Source organism: Mobula hypostoma, chromosome 4 (assembly GCF_963921235.1).
Source record: "Mobula hypostoma chromosome 4, sMobHyp1.1, whole genome shotgun sequence".
NCBI lineage: Eukaryota > Metazoa > Chordata > Chondrichthyes > Myliobatiformes > Myliobatidae > Mobula > Mobula hypostoma.
The window spans coordinates 42,092,630-42,114,183 of record NC_086100.1 but is presented as its reverse complement, the minus strand read 5'-3'; the positions used below and the strand labels follow the sequence as shown (position 1 = coordinate 42,114,183).

Genomic DNA, 21,554 nt, shown 5'->3' with positions numbered 1-21,554 from the left:
GTCAAAGGGGTTGCTCCAGAATGCCAGTCTACACCCTGTGTCGCACACAGGGAAATGCTGGCTAGCCGAAAAATGTCACCTGATCTTAACAGCGTATTGAGTGACGTTGAAGTTATCAAACACATCAAAGCAAAACCCTTAACTCATGTCTGTTTGAGCAGCTTTGCGAGGAAATGGATGCAGAGCACAAACGCCTTCTCTTACACACTTAAGTCAGGTGGCTATCAAGGGGGAGAGCCCTGGCCAGGGTTTTTGAGATAAGAGAGCAGCTACAGAGATTTCTTTCAGGAAAGAAGTCACCACTGGCAGCACACTTCAGTGACGAGGAGTGTATAGCAAAACTCGCTTATCTGTGTGAGGCCCTTACTCTACCCAGTCTGCGTCGGGTCTCGCCAATATATAGATCGTTTTTCCGAACAGCTGCGCTCTGTCCGCCAGGGAAAGCAGGATCTTCCAGTGGCCACACATTTTAATTCCACATCCCATTCCCATTCTGACATGTCTATCTACGGCCTCCTCTACTGTAAAGGTGAAGCCACACTCAGGTTGGAGGAACAACACCTTATATTCCGTCTGGGTAGCCTTCAACCTGATGGCATGAACATTGACTTCTCTAACTTCCGCTGATGCCCCACCTCCCCCTCCTACCCCATCCGTTATTTATATACACACATTCTTTCTCTCACTCTCCTTTTTCTCCCTCTGTCCCTCTGATTATACCCCTTGCCCATCCTCTTGGTTTCCCCCCTCCCCCTTTTCCTTCTCCCTGGGCCTCCTGTCTCATGATCCTCTCATATCCCTTTTGCCAATCGCCTGTCCAGCTCTTGGCTCCACCCCTCCCCCTCCTGTCTCCTCCTATCATTTTGGATCTCCCCCTCCAACTTTCAAATCTCTTACTAGCTCTTTCTTCAGTTAGTCCTGACGAAGGGTCTTGGGTGAAACGTTGACTGTACCTCTTCCTACCACTGCGTTCACCAGCAAATTTGATATCTGTGACATCTTCAACCTGCTCAATGAACTCAATTTGTCACTTCAGGGGAGAATGACAACTGTCTTCAAGTTGACAGATAAAGTATCTGCTTTCAAAGCCAAACTGGAATTGTGGGGACAGCAAGTGGACAGGGGTATATTTGACATGTTCCCAATATTAACTGGGATTTTGGGAGAGACTGAGGCTACACCATCCTTCTCACAGCTGGTGCGCGATCACCCATCGTCTCTACCAACAGAATTCGAGCGTTACTTTCCAACTGCAAGTGACCCAAGACATGCAAAGGAATGGGTCCGTGACCCATTTGTGAACGTCCCTGATGAATCGTCCATGTCAGCTCGGAAAGAAAATCAACTCCTTGAGCTTGCAAATGACGGTGGGCTGAAAAGTATGTTTGACATAACATCTCTGCCGGCATTCTGGATCAAAGTCAAGGCTGAATATCCTGAGAGAGCCACAAAAGCACTGAAAACGTTACTTCCATTACCAACATCATATTTCTGCAAAGCAGGGTTTTCTGCAATGAATGCAACGAAAACTAAATTGCAGAATAGACTGGACATAAGGAACCCCCTTCGAGTATCGCTGCCTCGATGGGACCGTGTTGTTGCAGGAAAATAAGCCCAGGACTCCCACTGATTCAGCGATATTGGTGTGTTGCAATGATTTTATATGTTCATACTAGGAAAATATGCCCTGTGTATTTAATATCCAAACGTTACTTAAAATGTTATGATGCTATTGACTTACAAGTGACTTATAATTGACATATCACTATATTCACGCGAGGAAAATATGCGCTGTGAATTTAATATTAAATTCATTAGATAAACCCTTTTAGAAACGAACTTGAGTGTGTTAGCCACTTATAAGTGACTTATAGTTAACTTATCACCTACATTCCGGTCGTGATTCACACAAACCCAACGCCCCCCCCCCCAAGAATATTGTCAATATTAAATCGGTCCGTGGTGCAAAAAAGGTTGGGGACCCCTGATAAGGTGCAAGATCAAGAGGTGGATTGTGAGGTCAAGAGCCCATTTTAACTCATGAGGGAACCATTTTTTAGATTTTTTAGTCTTATAACGGAGTTGAGATGGGGTTAAAGGACTTTGCATATGAAATTCTCATGAAATTACACTGAGGCTACGTCCACACTAGACCGGATAATTTTGAAAACGCCGGTTTCGGGTAAAAACGATAGGCATCCTCACCAGGCATTTTTGAAAGTACCTCCGTCCACATTAAAATGGGTATTTGGGCGAACCTCCTCCTACTGGGCATGAGCAGGACACATCTACAGAAAACAACTGAAGAGGAGGCAGTATTCAATTTTCGCACTGGTTCGGCCGGGTCGTCTCCAAAACTGCCGGTCTTTGTACAGTTGATAACGACGTTGATTTTGTGCAGATCCATCGCACAGCAACTGTGAGCACGAACAACACCTTTTCATAGTAGTAGTAGTAGTAGTCGTCATACTTTATTGATCCGGGGGGAAATTGGTTTTCGTTACAGTTGCACCATAAATAATAAATAGTAATAAAACCATAAATAGTTAAATAGTAATATGTAAATTATGCCTGTAAATTATGAAATAAGCCCAGGACCAGCCTATTGGCTCAGGGTGTCTGACCCTCCAAGGGAGGAGTTGTAAAGTTTGATGGCCACAGGCAGGAAATGACTTCCTATGACGCTCTGTGCTGCATCTCGGAGGAATGAGTCTCTGGCTGAATGTACTCCTGTGCCCAACCAGTATATTATGTAGTGGATGGGAGACATTGTCCAAGATGGCATGCAACTTGGACAGCATCCTCTTTTCAGACACCACCGTGAGAGAGTCCAGTTCCATCCCCACAACATCACTGGCCTTGCGAATGAGTTTGTTGATTCTGTTGGTGTCTGCTACCCTCAGCCTGCTGCCCCAGCACACAACAGCAAACATGATCGCACTGGCCACCACAGACTCGTAGAACATCCTCAGCATTGTCCGGCAGATGTTAAAGGACCTCAGTCTCCTCAGAAAATAGAGACGGCTCTGACCCTTCTTGTAGACAGCCTCAGTGTTCTTTGACCAGTCCAGTTTATTGTCAATTCGTATCCCCAGGTATCTGTAATCCTCCACCATGTCCACACTAACCCCCTGGATGGAAACTGGGGTCACCGGTACCTTAGCTCTCCTCAGGTCTACCACCAGCTCCTTAGTCTTTTTCACATTAAGCTGCAGATAATTCTGTTCACACCATGTGACAAAGTTTCCTACCATAGCCCTGTACTCAGCCTCATCTCCCTTGCTGATGCATCCAACTATGGCAGAGTCATCAGAAAACTTCTGAATATGACAAGATTCTGTGCAGTAGTTGAAGTCCGAGGTGTAAATGGTGAAGAGAAAGGGAGACAAGACAGTCCCCTGTGGAGCCCCAGTGCTGCTGATCACTCTGTCGGACACACAGTGTTGCAAGCACACGTACTGTGGTTTGCCAGTCAGGTAATCAAGAATCCATGACACCAGGGAAGCATCCACCTGCATCGCTGTCAGCTTCTCCCCCAGCAGAGCAGGGCAGATGGTGTTAAACGCACTGGAGAAGTCAAAAAACATGACCCTCACAGTGCTCGCTGGCTTGTCCAGGTGGGCGTAGACACGGTTCAGCAGGTAGACGATGGCATTCTCAACTCCTAGTCGGGACTGGTAGGCGAACTGGAGGGGATCTAAGTGTGGCCTGACCATAGGCCGGAGCAGCTCCAGAACAAGCCTCTCCAGGGTCTTCATGATGTGGGAGGTCAATGCCACCGGTCTGTAGTCATTGAGGCCGCTGGGGCGCGGTGTCTTCGGCACAGGGACGAGGCAGGACGTCTTCCACAGTACAGGAACCCTCCGGAGCCTCAGGCTCAGGTTGAAGACATGGCGAAGTACTCCACATAGTTGAGGGGCACAGGCTTTGAGCACCCTGGTACTGACACCATCCGGTCCTGCAGCCTTGCTTGGGTTGAGACGTTTCAGCTGTCTTCTCACCTGTTCAACTGTGAAGCCCACCATGGTGGTTTCGTGTGGGGAAGGGGTATAGTCATGAGAGCAGGGTGAGGGACTGTGAGGAGGGGTAGGAGGGGAGAGTGGAATATGTGTTGGTTGGGGGCCGATAACAGATGGCTCATGTGGGGGATGGGCAGGGGCCACAATGTCAAATCTGTTAAAGATTTGTACCTTGATATGCTGCCTGTACGTGGTAGATAGCTATGTTTAACTCCAAACAAGCTGTTAATGTAGACAATAAAGTAAACAACACACGCATGAAGCCGTCTGCCATTGTTGATGTGGTGTTGGAGGATGCGTTCAAGAAAACAATGAAATGCCGCACTGCCACCACCATTTGTTCTGGCACATCATGACAGCGTTTTTAAAAATAGCCGGTTACCCCGTACACACTACGCCAGCTGTTAGGTGTTTTCAGATTTATTCACCCTGGAGAGCATTTCTGAAAAGCTCCATTTTCGGGGGAGGAAACGCCGTTTCAGTGTGGACGTGACAGAGTAGAGGGATAGGTAAATATGGGTATACACTAAGAACAATGATTAGCTAATGATCAATTACTTTATAAGTACCTTATGTTACTATCGCTGAGCAAGTCAGAAAGAAACCCTACTCAGCAACAGGTGACGTACTAGACATCGTTCTCTGAAAATGCTGGATAAAGGTTCAAATAAGGAATTATCTGGTCATACCAAAGCATCTTGAGGCATAACTAAATACGTATATAAGAATGATTGAAGGGACATCAAGGTATAACTAAATATGGGGAGGTATAGAGTAGGTGACAGAACGTTCCAGAGAAAGGGGAAGCTGTCAATATAAGGAACTGATGTTGTATCCAGGCTAGCTTTGGCAGAAAATAATTATAACTAACCAATGATGATTTTACATCTAATAGTATATTAGCATATGATCGAAACTATTAACATGTGATTGAAACTATTCTAAAACTATCTTAACTCACGTAGTTGTAAGATTTCCTGTGTACGTGATGATCAATGTTATAAATTGTGAAGAATTGTGATTCGGGGGAGGGTGGTGTCCAGACTGGCTCTTTGGGAGATCAGTCTGTAACTTCCCCTGTAGTATGCTATGAATAAAGAGTAAAGTTTGATAAAATATTGCTTGTTTTATTGTGTTTGTGGTATTTGCGCTCTTGCATCAGGTTGATCCGACAGACGGAGGGTCAAAACGAAGAGAAAAAGCTTCGGTTACAGATTTATCCGGTCTAGAGTGGACGTAGCCTGAGTTGCAATCCACAAGGCAAAATTTCTTTACAATGAGAATATCCATTCGGCAATGTTCCAACAGAACCAACTTAATCTTCTTCCTTGAAATTATTTTAAACACTTTCTTCTTGTTCATCATTATCATCAGGTGCCATGCCCATTCTGAGCTTTGACTGCCATGGCCCACACACTCCTGTTTCAGATCAAGTGGATCAATTCATTGGTATTCATTTCCAGTTCTCTGGCTGCTGTCTCCATCATCATTTGTCTTTGTCTTCCTCTTGCTTTCTTCCCTTCAATCTTTCCAATAATTACCGTGCATTCTAACTCCTCTTTCCTAATCACATGTCCAATGAAGTTATGCTGCCTTTTCATGATCTCATACATTATTTCACTTTTTGTGTTTGCTCTGTTCATGACATCCTCATTAGATATTCATTTCGTCCATGATATTCTTTGCATCTTCCTCAAAAACCACATCTCTGCTGCTTCAGTTTGTTTCCTCATGTTACTAGATATTGTCCAACATTCTGATCCATATAACATAACTGAATAAATGTAACATTTCAGTACTCTAAGGCGGGTTGTCATGCCTAGTTTAGTATTGGTCAGTATACTCTTCATTCTTTTGCCATCCCTATTCTTCTTTTGATGTCCATGTCACACCTGCCATCTGATCTCACCCAGCTTCCTTAGTAGAAAAAGTTCTGTACTTGTTTTATGTCTTACCCGTTTATTCTCAGCCTGCAGATAGGATTCTCCTTCTTTTTGGATATCACCATACATTCTGTCTTTTTGCAGTTGATAGATAGACCCATTTTTGCACTTTCTTCAACAATTATATCAATTAAGTTTTGCAGTTCTTCCTCCATACTTGCAATTAACACAGCGTCATCTGCATATCTGAAATTATTGATGTTTTCACCGCCAACTTTGATTCCCAAGATGTCTCTTATTTTTTATAATATTGTTTCACTGTACACATTAAATAAATCAGGGGAGAAAACACACCCTTGTCTAACGCCTCGCTTGATTTTCGTAAACTGACTCACTTCTCCATCTATTCTTACAGCGGTAGTTTGTTCCCAGTACAGATTTCTGATTAGGTGGAGGTCTTTTGAATCTAGATCGAGTTTTCTGTAATATTTCAAGTAACTTATTGTTCTTCACTTTGTCAAATGCTTTTGTGTAGTCGATAAAACAAACAATCTTTTTGCACTTGAATAGCTCATTCTGATAGTATCCTTAACATCAATATTGCGTTTCTTGTACCTTTGTCTTTCACAAAACCAATTGTTCTTTACCTATTTCAGCTTGTATCTTACTTTTAGCTCTTGTCATCAAAATTCTTAGAAGTATCTTGGTGATATGACTCATTAAACTTATGGTCCTATGTAATTCACATTCTGTTGCTCCAGGTTTCTTAGGAAGAGTGATAAATACCGATTTTTTCCTCTCTTCTGGTATTATTCCAGTCTCATAAATGTCACTGATTACATCAGTAAGTTTTTCAATTCCATAATTTTTAAGGGCGATAATTTGTTCTATTACTAATTCATCAGGACCTGCTTCATCTTATTTATTGCATTACGAGCTTCAGATTTTAAAATACTTGGACCTTCAATGTTTTTCTTAATTTCTAGTTTTTCACCTCGACTGCCTTCAAATAATTCCTGAATATACTCAGTCCATCTGTTCATAATCTGATCTTTTTCCATGATAATGGTACTGTCCTTTGCTTTCGAACATCCACCTGAAGAGCAGAGGAGCTTCTTACCAGTGATATTCCTGATTATTGATGTAACCTTTTTGGATCAGTAATAGGGATTCTTTCTAATTGCTCACATTCCTGGTTTAACCATTCTTCTTTGGCTTTCTGACATAAGCTTTTAACTTTTTTTAATCTAAGGACTTATATTCTATAGGATTTGCTTTCTTCCATCAGATTTTTGATTTTATCTGTCATCCATTTATTCTTTGTGCTTTCTCCTTTTTTAGGAATCACTGACTTTGCTAATTCTACCAAGGCTTCTTGTTACTGATTATTAAAGATCTATCACAGCTTGTTTAGCTACAGTTTAAACTGAAAAACGTAAACCTCTATGAAGATGAGCTTTAAAAATTATTCAACCAAATGCAACAAGCTTCTGCTTTTTATTCAAACAATTAATGATAACTTCGGTTGAAAACTGTTCAAGCTGATGTGCATCATTTTACCACCTGTTTTCTACAGTGGTCATCCTATTTAAATTTGCCGCAATGCTAAAGTTCGAATTCATGTGTTCAATAGTAGAAAAAAAAATCAGTTAAAAATACTAATGAATAGATTTACTCAAATAACCTTAATTTTTGTTGGTGATTCAGCAGTCCTTTACAGCAAAAGCACCAAATCAAGAATAAACGCCAACATTTTTTTTTAAAAAGCTCTTCCTCCAGGACTACTCAACATACTGGGTTATTAATGCAAGATTTGAATTATGTTTCACTGTATACGTTTTGAATCTATGATCTGAAGGCAATTTAATTCTTCACAATTTGACTAAATCATCAGCAAATTCTCATTTGCTTCAGTGACTTAGAGCAGACGCAAAATGGTTAAATATTGCCATGCATCACAAAATCACCGGTCAACATTACACTACAAATTTCAAAGCATATATTTTCAAAGTATGTATACTATATACAACCTTGAAATTTGCTGTCTTACAAGCAGCCACAAAGACATCCAATGGAACCCATTAAAAACTGTCCGACACCCGAAGTGCAAAAAAGAACAAATCATGCAAACATAGAAAGTAAACAAATAACACTCAGAACGAAAGTTCATGAAAGTGAGTCCAAAACAAAAACAATACTGATGGCGATTAATTACTGAGATGAATTACATCCCGAGTTTATCACAGAGACTGAGGGAGGGGAGGCAGTGGGGGAAGGAGCAGGCAAGAGATGGACTGAAGGGTAAGGCAGGGTTCAAAGTAGCTTTTCAGTAGAATGAAATGCTAAGCTTCAGCAAATGCGTTACTTACATTTGAACATGACAGCATCAAGTCCAAACCAAACATCTATATTGAAAAAAAGCACCGATCAAACTATCCAAGGTGAGGCAAATGCTATTTTATTTCTGCAATTGAAATCAATGCCCATTTGCCTGAAGTGACAAAGATGGATTGATTACTAATTTATTTTTCTTAAAACTGAAGGCAGTATTTGGGTGTGCAAAGCACGGACTTGCAGCAATCTTGGCACAAAGCCACAGGTGTCATCGCACACTTTAAGCTCTGGGAAAGAACCTAAGCCATAGATTATGGATGGAAATCAACTGGAGGTACAATTTTCTGTCATTCTGTCATTGGTTAGTATAAAGTGTCTTCACTTGCTCGTAATGTTACACAGCCTGGGAATACAAGATCAACTGGCAGCACATCTACAGTTTAATAGCTTATTTAAACAGCTGCAGCCCAATGACCAACTATATTGTTATCGGCAAGTGATATAACTGTAGAAATTTTTATTCCGAATCTAACTTAGGTTGGAATTGTTCCTCTGAGTTAGCCCTCCGATAGTCATAGGGGATTTCAACATGCAAGTAGATTGAAAAAATTAGGTTGGTACTGGATCCAAAGAAGGGGAATTTCTGGAATGTCTATGAGTTGGCTTTTTAGGGCAGCTTACTGGACTTTTGACCTGCCACTTACTCAGTGCCAGAACAAGCCTCTTTCTCTCCTTGACCTGTTCAGTAGTTCCAACACCCACTTATTTTGCTTTGCAAAGCATTTTAAACAATTTAGAGCACTACTAAACACAAAGAACAAGTACTCTTAAAGAATTTTAATGTCAAAAATAGATCAAGTTTCTACCATGGATCAACATTTGCTTTATACCTTCAATACATAACTTAGTTACTAATTTAAGCATGAAGGCACAATCCTTAATAGTTTTACTTCACATAATCATGATAAATTCTGCAGACACTGGAAATCCACAGCAACACACAAAACGCCAGAGGAACTCAGGCTAGCAGCATCTACGGAAATGAAGAAACAGTCAATATTTCAGGCCGAGACCCTTCATCGGGACTGGAAAGGAAGAGAGATGGCAGAATAAAAATGTGGGGAGAGGGGAAGGAGGACTAGCTGGAAGGAGATAGGTGCACCTAGGTAGGTAGGAAAGATGGAGATAAAGGGCTGGCGAGGAAGGAGTCTGATAGGAACCTGATTGAAAAGCTACAGAACATGGGCCTTTGAACCTCCCTCTGCATCTGGATCCTCGACTTCCTAACTGGAAGACCACAATCTGAGAGGATTGGTATTAATATCTTCACCTCGCTGACAATCAACACTGGTGCACCTCAAAGACGTGTCCTTAGACCACGGCTCTACTCTCTCCAAACCCATGACTGTGTGGCTAGGCACAGCTCAAATGTCATCTATAAATTTACTGATGATACAACAATTTGTTGGCAGAATCTCAGATGACAAGAGAATGTAAAGGAGCGCGATATATCATCTAGTTGAGTGGCGTCATGGCAAAAACTTGCACTCAATACAAGACCAAAGATCTAATTGTGGACATCAGAAAGGGTAAGATGAGAGAGCACACACCAACCAGCCCTCAGATAGACTAGAAGTGGAGAGAGTGAGCAATTTCAAGTTCCTGGGTGCCAATATCTCTGAGAATCTAACTTGGACCCAACATGTCGATACATCTATAAAGAAGGCAAGAGAGTGTCTACACTTCACTAGTTTGAGGAGATATGGTACGTCACCTAAAGCATTCAAATTTCTACAGACATACCATGGAGAGCATTCTGACTGACTGCATCACTGTCTGGTATGGGGTGGGGGGGGCACCACACATGATCAAAGCAAGCCGAAGAGAGTTGCAAAATTAGTCAGCTCCATCATGGGTACTAGCCAACGAAGAAACCGAAGATATCAATGAGCAATGCCTCAAAAAGGTGGCATCCATCATTAAGGACCTTCCACCACCCAAGACATGCCCGCTTCTCAATGTTACCATCAGGAAGGGGGTACAGAAGCCTGAAGACACAGTGATTCACAAACAGCTTCTTTCCCTCTGCCATCTAATTTCTGAATGGACATTGAACGCATAAACACTACCTCACTACTTTTTTTTCCTGCTATTTTGCAATACTTATTTGATATTACTATTTTATATATACACACACATACATATACATATATACACATACACATATACACATACACACACACAAGTTTGGGAACACCTTGTCAAAATTTCTGTTACTATGAATAGTTAAGTGAATAGAAGATGAACTGATCTCCAAAAGTCAAAGTTAAAGATGAAACATTCTTTTCAACATTTTAAGATTAGTGTATTATTTTTGTTTTGTACAATTTTAGAGTGAATAATGGGGTATGGAAGAGTATAAGGTTTGGACATCCACAGTGAAAGTGAGGCAATCAGGGCCAAGAATTGAAAGTTAGTGAGGAGACTGAGAGCCTATGAAGTGTTACAGATGGAGGTGAGAAGGAACTGAACCAAGAGAAATAGAATGGAGTTGACGTATGAGAGCACGAGTTCAGTGGGGTCGGAGCAGGTAAAGACAGTAGGCCTACAGATCAGAGGAGGTAGAAACAAGCAGTACCGGGTAAGAGAACTAAGAGTTTGGTGGCAGTAGATGGAGATCTCCAGAGTTGATGAGGTCAGTGATAGTGTAGGAGGCAGATTTCTGATGGTCAGGAATAAGGAATGATGGTCAGTACGAAGAGGTGCCTGAGAGTTGCTGCCTGGTAGAGGTTAGTTCACCACACTACAACAGTGCTCACTTTATCTGCCGGTTTGCTGGTAAAGTTGAGATTGGCAGAGAGCAGAGGGCACTGTGGTCAGAGGGAGCAAGGTTCGAGGAGCAGAGAGGAGTGCTGAAGTTGAGCCAGTTGATACCCCTTTGGCAATTCGAGATGTAAAGATCAGAGCAGGGTGCCCAACAGGGGGAGGGGTCAGTGAGGGGTGTGGAATTCTTTTGGAAACAAAGACAATGGAAAAAGAGAAGGGTGTGTTGGGCACAGAACTCACTAAAGTGCGGGACAAAAGCAAGGCCCTTGCTGAGGACAGAACGTTCTGCCTCAGAGAGGGGAGGAGGGGAGGTTGGAGGGAGTGCTGAAGACATGGCAAGGATTACAGCTGGGATCGGGGGGGCGGGGTAGAAGAAAGAGTTGGTGGTGCCCTGGGGGGGGGGGGGGGGGAAGGTGTGGTGAGGTGCCGAGCACCCGAGAGTTTTACTTAACATCTAGTCTTATTACACTATTGATTTCAATCAAAACTAAAGTTCTTACATACTTAATTCAACCACCAGCTTGCTTGTTCTGTATTACTATTTTCAGTATTAATCCCTTTTGAAATTTACATGTACTTAAGAATTGTAAAATGAGTATACATTGACAATAAATGAAACAGGTGGAAGTCTCAATGAATAATTTAAACAAGATAGTTGCTGCTGCAACCTAATGACTCATCATTATACCGTGTTTAGAATGTTGGAATAAAGCAGAAAGTGAACCCTTAAACTGAATTTAATCGGGAGGTTTCCAAGTGTGAGGAATAAACTTCACAGAAAATATAGGAAGCTGGAATGGCTGGAGTTGGAAACAATTATTGAGGAAAAGAAAGCTATCCAGTGTGCAAGGGTACAGAGTGAGAAAAAAATTAAATGGTAATTATGTTTTGTCCTTCACATATTTTTAAAATTAATTTTTCTACAACTTGACCGAATTGTTGCTTTAGCTGAGGAACACGTATTCTGTGTGCCCTCTGCTGGTTAGTCCAAGTAATTCTGAATACAATCCCTTCAAGAAAATTCAATGACCAAGATAAATTGGAGCAAAACAGAGGAAGTTTGATTTCTGTTTTTCATGGTCAAAGATCACATTTTTACCCCACTCTCGTGTTTGGTTGAACAACAACTGAACCTAGTGACCATGTCTGCATGCTTTAATGCATTGAGTTACTGCCATGTGATTGACTGATTAAATATTTGCATTAATGAACCAAAGTGGCTACAGTGTAAGAGTAACAGTTGATCATCTGACCCCGTTTGCTCTGCACTCATTAAAATCTGGGCTAATCTCACTTTAGTATTATGTTCTAGTATTACCCAATATCCTTTGATTCAGTCAGTGTTGATTCCCTCAATGTCTCAAAATCTATTGAACATTCATCGATTGCAAACCAACAGGTTTACACTGTTACCTTGACTATATGTTCCCTGCAAGGATTTCTCCATTTTGAGATCCTTCTTCTCTCTGGTATTCACATTGAAATTTTCTTCCTCATTAACAAAGACTCTTCTGCTCCCCTATCAGCAAATGATAAAACACACCGGCCAATGATTTTACCTAATAACTACATTTTATTAGTTGTCACTGCTTTGAACATCTCAAAGACTCACTTTGTACTTTAACACTGGTGATTAGTTTCTTCTGGAGCTCACTGCTTGTATTCAGATCTTGACAGCTGTAGAAGAAACTGATCAGGTTCCATATGACCAGGGACCTCACTCAGAATCTGCAATCGTTAGTCTCCAGAGTATTGCTTCCAAATGTCCTGTGAGTCACCTTTTTAAGGCAGTGGGAAGATGGGGTGAGTGCAGGTCTGGGAAATAGAGGAGATGCAGATGAGGGCAGCATCAGTGGTGGAGGAACGAAAACCCTATTCTTTGAAGGAGGAGGACATCTCTGATGTCCCAGAAAGCTACATCCTGGGAACAGACGTTGCAGAGACATAGGAACTGAGAAAAGGAAATAGCTGATTGTTTCCAGATATGGAGATAGAAAGATCGAGAAAGGGGAGAGAGGTATCAGAAATAGCCCAAGTGAATTCAAGGGCAGGGTGGAAGTTGGAGGCAAAGTTGATTAAATCGACAAGCTCAGCATGGGTGCATGAAGCAGCACCAATGTAGCAGAGGAAGAGCTGGGGAGCGTTACCAGGGAAGGCTTAAAACAGGGACTGGTCTACGTAATCAGCAAAAAAACAGGCAAAGCTGAGGCCCATGCAGGTATCCGTGGCTACCCCTCAGGTTTGGAGAAAGTAGGAGGAGCCAAAGGAGAGTTGTTGAGAGTAGGGACCAACTCTGCCAGACGGAGGGTGATGGTGGTGGGAACTGATTGACTCCTTCCTTGAGAAAGAGGCAGAGAGCTTTAAGGCTGCCTTGATTGGGGAAATGATGTGAAAATGAGTCAGTCAGGGCTAGGGAGTTGAAGGTTGTTGAGATTGAAAACGAAGTGTCGCCGATGTAAGTGGGAAGGAACTGAGTAAGGTGAAGAGAGTGGAGCTGAGGTTTGTGGACACGAGTTCTGTGGGGCAGGAGCAGGCAGAGAGCATGGGCCTAGCCGGACAGTCAGGTTTGTGAATCTTGGGTAGGAGGTAGGATAAGGAACTGAGTTTGGCAGTGGATGGGAGTTCTCCAGAGTTGGAGAGGTTAGTGGTGACAATTTTCTGATGGTCCTGAGTGGGATACTTCTCAAGGGGTAGGTAAGAGGCATCTGAGAGTTATTCTGCTCATTGTATTTGTTGGGCATTTATGACTTGAGCAGAGACTAAGCCCTAAATTGCCAATTTCCAGCTATTTTAGGAAATACATTTTGTGTGATTTTTTTAAACATTTCATGAAAAAGAGAAATAAAACTTCCTCTGTTTTGCTGCAAGTTATCTGGGTGATTGACTTGCTGGTGCCTGACAGGGTGATTTGAGACACTGCTGATCTCCCGGGATTTTCATGCACAACAGTCTCTAGAATTTACAGAGAACAGCACGAAAAACAAAAACCATCCAGCAAGCTGCAGTTCTGTGGTTGAAAACGCTTTGTTTATGAGAGGTCGGAGGAGAATGGCCAAATCTGTTTCAAGCTGACAGGAAGGCGACAGTAACTCAAACAGCCACGTGTTACAACAGTGGTGTGCAGAACAGCATCGCCAAACGTACCTACAACACGAACCCTGAGGTTGATCGACTGCAGCAGCGGAAGATGTTGAACAAACACTCAGTGGCCACCATTAGGTACGGTACCTAATAAAGTAGCCACTGAGTGTAATTTATGACAATGCTTTCAATAATCTTGGCGATGTAGTGATAGTAAACTTGGATGTACTGCAGCTTGAGCAAATTTCTTTTCAGGAACCATGGAACAGCAGCTGATGCGAGGGTACCAATTCTAATGTTGGGCAACAAGGAAGCCAATAAGAATTTCTGAGTGGGATCAAGAGAACAGAAGAATGCTTTTGAATAAGATGAATCTGACAAGCCAGGAAAAAAATTAGAGAAACAGAGTTGGCTCAGGAAATTAAGATAGGCAAAGGGGAGAAAGGAAGTATCTGAATGAAAGAACTCTACCTTAATGAAAAAATCCACCAGCTCCTTCTATTTGTCATTAATGAGGATGGAGATGTCAGCCTGCATTTTGTTTGCCTTTACTTCCATCTCAGATGCAAAACCATCCATAAATTCATGACTAATTTAGCAATTTACTCAGCATTGCAAGAAAAATGCAGTGTGAAAAATCAGATTGCCACACTGCATTTTGCACAAAATTTACCTTTAGTTATCACTGGAGAATTGAAGCATATTGCATTTAGTTTCTTCAAAGTTTTAGCAACATTTGCACAGAAAGGAATAAGATACATCCCTGTCATTATATGCTCAAGAGAAGCAATGGAAAAATCTGCACATTAGGTCAGTCAGTACTTGAAATCAAAACTTATTTAACCACCTATAAACCTCCAAAGATAGCAAAAAGTTGGTTCAAATTTGGACTCTCTGACGGTGGTGTCTGAAAAGAGGATGCTGTCTAAGTTGCATGCCATCTTGGTCAATGTCTCCCATCCACTACATAATGTACTGCGTGGGCACAGGAGTACATTCAGCCAGAGACTCATTCCACCGAGATGCAACACTGAGCGTCATAGGAAGTCATTCCTGCCTGTGGCCATCAAACTTTACAACTCCTCCCTTGGAGGGTCAGACACCCTGAATCAATAGGCTGGTCCTGGACTTATTTCATAATTTACTGGCATAATTTACATAATACTATTTATTATTTATGGCGCAACTGTAACGAAAACCAATTTCCCCCGGGATCAATAAAGTATGACTATGACAATCAGAATCACCTTGGTGTAATTTAAAGCAATTAATCTACAAGCCACTCAAGTATTGCCCATTTAAAATTAGATGCATGTCTCACATTTTAAGGATGTTGTTTAAATCAGCATAATATTCATTCTTCTTTCAAACCTAGCAGTTAGTTCAGAAATGGGTAACAAATTTAAAATGCAGGTGCTGGAATTTGGAACAAAAACATAAGAAAGAACTCAGCCTGTGAAACAGCACCCGTGGAAAGTGAAAACAACCAACACTTAAAACTTTTACCAATTTCTCTTTCCACAGATGCTGATTTATTAGCTGCTTTCTTCCACCATTTCTGATTTGTAACCATATTCAGTAAACAGAGCAATAACTAATTAACAATTTAATCCCAGAACAATTGAAGGTGACCTACATAAGAGAGAGTAGATATAAACTGAAAATGCATTCATCATTTCAAGAATGCTGCATTGCTACAGCAAAATGTAATTGCACTGAAAGGTGGTGTATAAAAGCACAGGAGGTTAAATGCTTTCTTTTAAGGGAGCATAACGATCTGACTGCATTGTGTGAAAATGAATAATGTGTGGTCAGAATAACATTTCTTGCTAATGGCACAAGCTTGGCTAAAATTACATGGCTTTGTCACACATTTTAAATCAATTCAACAGAAGGAATGCATTTCAATTCAGTTTCATTAATAGAAGAACATATAAAGCCACAAAATGCAAAATGATTGAATGTTACCTCTATTACTTTGCCCATTAGGATTGATGCAATCGTGTGAAAGTGTCTGCCTATTTGTGGACACACATGATTTGGCTCCAATTGTTTCAGCACACTTTGCAGCAGCATTAAGTCAAATTGATCAGAAAATTCTGGTTCTAACTTCCAAGAACAAATTACATTCACAATGATTTTTTTCCAGCACACTTCATAGGTTAAATGTTGGCGTAATGAACCAACAGTCTTTAACAATAATGGGAAAAAAATAGGGGCAGGATGCTGCAATCAGGGCTAAGGAACTGGGGGGGGGGGCGGGGAAGCATAAATTAGGTAGCTTATTCACTATCTAAATTGTTTTGGCACAGTTTGCTGCAGCATTAACTCCAGTTGAGGCAGGGGCGTGGTGTTGCTGTTGGTAAAAATTGAAATCAAACCATTAGAAAGAGGTGACATTGGGTCAGAAGGTGTTGAAGGTGTTGTGGATAGAGCCAAGGAACTGCAAGGATAAAAAGACTTCGATGGGAGTTACATACAGACCTCCAAACAATAGTAAGGATGTGGTCTACAAATTACAACAGATAGAAATTGCATGCCAAAAGGGCAATGTTACAATAGTCATGGGGGACTTCAATATGCAGGTGGATTGAGAAAATCAGGTTGGTGCTGGATTCCAGGAGGGGGAATTTCTAGAGTACCTACAAGATGGCTTTTTAGAGCAGCTCAAGGTTGAGCCCACTGGAGGATCAGCTATTTCAGATTGGGTGTTGTGCAGTGAACCAGAATTGATCAGAGACCTTAAGGTAAAAGCACCATCGGGGAAAGCGACTAGAATATGATCAAATTCAACCCGAAATTTGAGAAGCAGAAGCTAATGTTGATGTATCAGTATTACAGAGGAGTAAAGGGAATTACAGAGGCATGAGAGGGGAGTTGGCCAGCTGGCTTGGATGATGGCAGAGCAGCAATGGCAGGAATTTCTGGAAGCAATTAGGAAGGCACAGGACATACACATCCCAAAGAGAAAGTATCCCAAGGGAAAGATGACAAAGCAATGGCTAACAAGTCAAGTCAGAGAGAGGAAATAAATAGAGCACAAATTAGTGGGAAGTTAGAGAATTGGGAAACTTCTAAATACCAATAGAAGGCAATTTAAAAAGTCATTATGATAAAGATGGAGTATGAAAGAAAACTAGTCAATAATATTAAAGATGATACCAAAAGTTTCTTCAGATACATAAGGTGTAAAAGAGAGACGAGAGTAGATATCCGACTACTGGAAAACTATGCTGGAGAGGTAGTAATGGGGGACAACAAAATGGCAGATGAACTGAATAAGTATTCTGCATCAGTCATCACTGTGGAAGACACTAGCAATATAGTGGAAGTTCCAGGTGTCAGGGGTCATGAAGAGTGTGAAGTCACCATAACTAGAGAGGAGGTTCTTGGGAACCTGAAAGGTCTGAAAGTAGATAAGTCACCTAGACTCGCTAGCATACACTCCAGGATTCAGAAAGAGGTGGTTGAAGAGATTGAGGAGGCATTATTAATGATCTTTCAAGAATCACTAGATTCTGGAATGGATCCGGAAGACTGGAAAATTGCAAATGTCACTCCACTCTTCAAGAAAGGAGAGAGGCAGAAAAAAGGAAACTATAGACCAGCTAGTCTGACCTTAGTAGTTGGGAAGAGGTTGGAGTCTATCATTAAGGATGGGGTCTCAGGGTACCTAGACGAACATGACAAAATAGGCCATAGTCAGCATGGTTTCCTCTTTTGGAATTCTTTGAAGTAATAAGCAGGATAGACAAAGGAGAATCAGTTGATGTTGTGTACTTGGAATTTCAGAAGGCCTTTGACAAGGTGCTACATACGAGTCTTCTTAACAAGGTACAAGCCCATGGTATTACAGGAAAGATTCCTCTTCTTCTTGTTTTACAGCGGTTGGAATTACAGGAAAGATTCCCGCATGGATAAAGCAATGACTGATTGGCAGGAAGCAAAAAAAAAAGGGAATAAAGGTAGCCTTTTCTGGTTGGCTGCCAGTGACTAGTGGTGTTCCACAGGGGTCTGTGCTGGGACCGATTCTTTCTATGCTCTATGTCAATGATACGGATGATGGAATTGATGGCTTTGTTGCAGTTTGTAGACAATATGAGGATAGGTGGAGGGGCAGGTAGTTTTGAGGAAGTACAGAGGCTACAGAAGGACTTAGATTAGGATAGTGGGCAAAGAAGTGGTTGTATGGTCTTGCACTTTGGTAGAAGAAAGGGTTGACTATTTTCTAAATGGAGAGAAAATACAAAAAACCCTTGTGCAGGATTCCCTAAAGATTAATTTGCAGGCTGAGCCTGTAGTAAAAAAGGCAAATGTTAGCATTCATTTCAAGAGGACCAGAATATAAAAGCATGGATGTAATGTTGAAACTTTATAAAGCACTGGTGAAGCCTCACTTGGAGTATTGTGAGCAGATTTGGGCCCCTTAACTTAGAAAGGATGTGCTGAAACTGAAGAGGGTTCCAAGGAGGCTCGCGAAAAAGATTCCAGGATTAAATTGTTTGTCATATGAAAAGTGTTTGATGTCTCTGGGCCTGTATTCAGAAGAATGAAGGGTGGTCTCATTGAAACCTATCGAATGGTGAAAGGCAGAGTAGATGTGGAGAGAATGTTTCCTACAGTGGGAAAGTCCAAGACCAGAAGCCTCAGAATAGAGTGGCATCCTTTTCAAATGGAGATGAGGAGGAATTTCTCAAGGCAGAGGGTGATGAATCTGTGGAATTCTTTGCCATAGGCAGCTGCGGAGGCCAAGTCTTTATGCATAGTTAAAGCAGAGGTTGATAGATTTTTGATTGGTCAGGGCATGAAGAGATACAGGGAGAAGGTGGAAGAATGGGGCTGAGAGGAAAATTAGATCAGCCATGTTGAAATGGTGGAGCAGACTCAATGGGCCTATTTCTTCTCCTACATCTTATGCTCAAAATGAATTGTCAATCTTAGCCAAATTGACCTCAACTGTTCTAGAATATTGCTGAGTTAGATGGAAAAGAGATGCTGTTAAGCTACTCCCAGGCTCTGCAAAGTCGGTCTGGGCCAGTATCAGTCAAAATTGGCCAAAGCACTGGTTCTACCGAAAGATCTAACATTCACTGAAGCTCACATCTGAATAAACTTTTCAATAACGTAGTAGAAATCAGTACTTCTAAAACTGTCTGGCTAGTTGTCTCCTTTCACCTGAAGTCTATGTCCTCCATCCTAGAAAATGACTAACCCTATCTATGACCCTCCTGATTCCATAAAGCTCTGTAATGTCACCCCTCAGCCACCTACACTCCAAGGAGAATCAATATAAAAATAAAGCTCTAAACTATCCAGCCTCCCCCTGCAACTCAAGTCTTCCAGTCCTGGTAATGTCCCCGTGTATCTCCCCTGCACCTTTAATGACACCTTCCTAGACCCAGGCAACCAGAACTGCACACAATATTCCAAGTGTGGTCTCACCAAAGTCTTGTGCAGCTGTAATTTGACCAGATCCTCAATATCCTTCTTCAAACAGTTTTCTAATCCTGTCAGCCTTGTCCTTTGCTCTGCCTAACAGGAATATACTTACTCCCAACTCTCTACACCACACTTTTCAAAGCCAAATTTGCCAGACATCCGATTACTTGCCAACTGTATCTTCCAGTCATCCTTTGCAGGACCCCGTCTAAAGCCTTTAAAATTTACCTTTCCCCTATCTAGAGCCCTACGTTTTTTAACAATTCATTTCAAAGTGAATCGAGTTATGGCCACTGGCCCCAAAGCGCTTCCCAATATGCATGTGAAATAACTTGACCTGCCTCACTGCCCTAGAAAATCTAATGTTGCCCCTCCCCAAGTAATTGTTTGAGAAAACTTTCTTGAACAATTTCTGTCCCACCCAAATGCTTTCTGCAATAACAGTGCTAGTCATTGGAGGAAATTGAAGTCATTTACCATTACAACCTAATGTTCTTACAGCTATCTACATACAGGTACTTGCTCTTTAGTCCTATGGACTAGTGGTTGGTCTGTAATAGCCCCAGCAAAGTGATCATCTCTTACCCCTTCTTTTCTCCTCACCTGCCCATCACCTCCCTCCTTCCTTTTCTCCCATGGTCCACTATCCTCTCCCATCAGTTTCCTCCTTCAGCCCTTTACCTCTTCCACCCCTCCGAGCTTCTCACTTCATTCCCCTCCACCTGGTTTCACTGTCACCTGCCAACTTATTCATCTTCCCCTTTCCCCTCCTTAATCTGGCATTTTCCTCCTTCCTTTCCAGTCCTTATGGAAGGTCTTGTCTGACTACATGTCAACTGTTTATTCCTCTCCATAGATACTGCATGACTGGCTGAGCCCCTCTAGCATTGTGCGAGTGCTGTTCTGGATTTCCATCATCTGCAGAATCCCTCGTTCATCCTCTTATATAGAGGTTCCCTCAGTAGATGACTCTCGCTCACCACCACCAAGTATATCCTCCCTAAGCAATACGTTGGCAATGTCAAAAAAACACAGCTCCTCCCATCTTAATTCCATTTCTTGGGCACAAGTTTGGAAATTATGCTCAGAATTGCTGTCAAAGACCAGCAAATTGTGCACCAAATATTTGTCCAGGTAATATGATTTGTTTATAATAAAATTTAACCCAATGGAACTCAGTTAGATAGCTTTCAATACAGAAAATAAATTCTTATTTTTATTTCTCTTGTTTAACAGATTTTTCTCTCCTTTAAATTCAAACTCAATCTTTCCCAGATATGAAACTAAGGAAGTTTTCTTTCTAAAAACAAAAGGCTGAAGACCATGGAACCTGGGAGAAAAGATAAAACTGATGAAGGAACACAGCAGTTCAAACAGCACTAGTGAGGGGAAAAGGAAATGTTACCATTCAGGGCAATCCTGATGCAGACAACCTCCCACCGCTCCCCTCGACAGATGCTGTTTGGTCTGCTGAGTTCCTCTAGAAGATTTACTTTCTATCTGAAAAATGCTTTTGAATGCACTTTACATAAGAAATGCTTATTTAAAAAGATAAATTATTGTTGCAGTAAGGACCCAATAATAAGGAATACTTTCAATGTTTATCTCAAAAGTTGAACTTCAAATGAAAACCTACTAGTTATAAAACTGCATTGCTTTGTCGTCCGAGTACAAAATCCATCTTTGAACTGTGCTGCGAAGAGTTTTCATTTTAAATCATCAATAAATATCTAATGCACAGCAGTTTCTGAATGCAATAGCATTATCAGTTAACACTAACAAGACAGTGCCTTTGGTAACAATATATATTAAACCATTGACAGTATCAATAGAATATCAATGTTATTGAGTACTCTAGCCACAAAACATTTAAAACTCAACCATTGTTGACAAGCATCCAACTCTTTATGTTCAGCAAAATTTTATTTTTAAATGTAATGTTGGATTGTTGCTGAAATTCCTGAGAGTAATT

At 41.5% G+C, this 21,554-nt stretch overlaps 1 protein-coding gene across 1 annotated transcript in view; it reads right to left on the bottom strand.

Moving 5' to 3' along the window:
* zgc:153039 (uncharacterized protein LOC767698 homolog) overlaps positions 1-21,554 on the bottom strand; it is a 134,306-nt gene that overhangs the window by 100,177 nt on the left and 12,575 nt on the right. The window lies entirely within an intron of this gene.